General features: G+C 31.1%; 1 protein-coding gene across 1 annotated transcript in view; it reads left to right on the top strand.

Moving 5' to 3' along the window:
• The window catches only part of LOC108756342, a 30,570-nt gene that overhangs the window by 13,909 nt on the left and 14,616 nt on the right, over positions 1–2,045 (top strand). The gene's annotated exons all lie outside the window — the stretch shown is intronic.

Below are 2,045 nucleotides of genomic sequence, written 5' to 3'. Positions count from 1 at the left end.
ATATATATATATATGTGTGTAAGACTTTTTGAACGTTAAATATATTATGGATTGTTTTTTACAATTTTATATTTAACTCTTAATTTGACAATCATTCATGTTTTAAAGAGAAAGTTAAAAACACACATTATACATAAAAAAAAATATTGTAAAATATTGATACACACATAGACGCAACATTCTAGATGGAGCTTTCATTCCTATCTACACAAATAGAGCATATCCTTCATCATTACTTTGCAAAGCATATTTCAGTACAGTTAATAAAATTAATTTTTAATATATCAAGTGACTAATTATAGTGATTAAAATTATCATAAGGACTTCCAATCAATCCCTTCCCGTTATCTGCTCTTTCTCATCTCTCTTTTCGAGGCTTAGTAGGTCGTCAGAAAGGAAGTCGTTCGCCGACCCGGGGGAGGCGCAGGCGCTATTAGAGGATTGGACGATCAATAAGGGACGTACTACCCCCGGTGACGGCCTCAGGAGGGCAGGAGATCAGTAGCGTACGGACACGCGAGAGGTGCACGACGAGGGTGCGTGCGTGGGGTGTGTGCGCATAGAGGGTGAGTCGCGAGTGAGCGAGGGCAAGTGAGAGCAAAACTGCCCCTCCTCCTCTACCCCCGGCGCTGCGGGAAAAACTCGCTTCAGCATGCAACCACCGCCGAGAAAAGTAAGAGGAAGTCATTGCGTACTCGAGAACTCGCTCCCAATCAGCGGGTTGTAATTCCCTATAATCTTATAGAGTTGACTTTTCATGCTTGTAGGTAGGGGAGAAAGGTTTTTACATCAAGTGTATCCGAAACACAAGAATCATCTTCTTGCGTTGTAGTTACACAAGAAAATTGACCTTACATTAGGTGTCAAATGTAAGGATCGTTTTCCTATGCTGAGGCTGTGTAAAAAAATAAACTTGAATTTTCATCTTTTAATCTCTATATAAAATAATACTGTTTTTTGCACAATTTTTAATAATATAATTATACTTTTATTAATAAATAATATAAAACTAAAAGCACAAAAATAATAATGTAATGAAATACATAAATGCTTCAATTCAAGAATCCATGTTTTTTTTCTTTCACAGAAAGTCAAAAGATTTTGAAGAATTATTGCAACAATTTTAATATATCAATAATATTAATATTTATAATAAAATTAATAATGAGAAATCCATTAATATTAACTATATTAATCTTAGAACGAAAAAAATAAAAATAATACTATAATACAATAATAGAATGATAGATAAAGAAATCTATTTAATAACTACATTAAAATTGAAATTCTGTGAAATTATGCTAATCTTAATTGATAGTTCAAAGAAGAATGCTCTTTAGAAAAAAAAAACAGAGGGAGAGGGTGGGAAGGCATTAATAAAACGAAGTGACGAAGAAGCAAAAGATAATGCGCGTCCAATATAATCTCTATCAACATCTTTATGTCGTAATTTTGCGAGCAATCTTTGATACTTCCGATATTATCTTGTATATGTAGAAGCAGGGCATATCCACAATCCATCCACAAAATCTACGAAATTAAAAAAAAATGGCAGAGTGATAGTATAATCTCAAGGAAATGTTTTTATCGATTTTGGCAAAAGGATTTGAGCAATGTGCATTTCTGGATAATATATTACGTTACGCTATTAAATGTATAATATAAATGTTATTAATAGTAATTATTATAAATGCTAGTTTATAAGTATTTCATAGATTTATGTTTAATTCTTACACATTTATTGGTGATAATTATGTAATTTTAAATAATAATTATAATTATTTATGAAATGTATTTAGTCACAATTCATAATTGTGTCTCGGAAAATATGATTAATTGCGAGTTATAAAGTGGTGTTCGTTTTTTGCAGAAGAAGAATTTTTTATTTATGTATATTTCATGTATATATGCACGTATATATACATACGTACGAGATATAGATGAATAAGAAATTCTTCAGCAAGAAGAGACTAGAAATACCGTTTCTTATGCGATATTAAAACTGATTTATGTCGTTTATTATCATTGATTTTCAATTTACACTT

Source organism: Trachymyrmex septentrionalis, unplaced genomic scaffold (genome assembly GCF_001594115.1).
Source record: "Trachymyrmex septentrionalis isolate Tsep2-gDNA-1 unplaced genomic scaffold, Tsep1.0 scaffold126, whole genome shotgun sequence".
Taxonomy (NCBI): domain Eukaryota; kingdom Metazoa; phylum Arthropoda; class Insecta; order Hymenoptera; family Formicidae; genus Trachymyrmex; species Trachymyrmex septentrionalis.
Note: the sequence above shows the minus strand (reverse complement) of the source record. Positions and strands in the feature narration are given on the sequence as shown.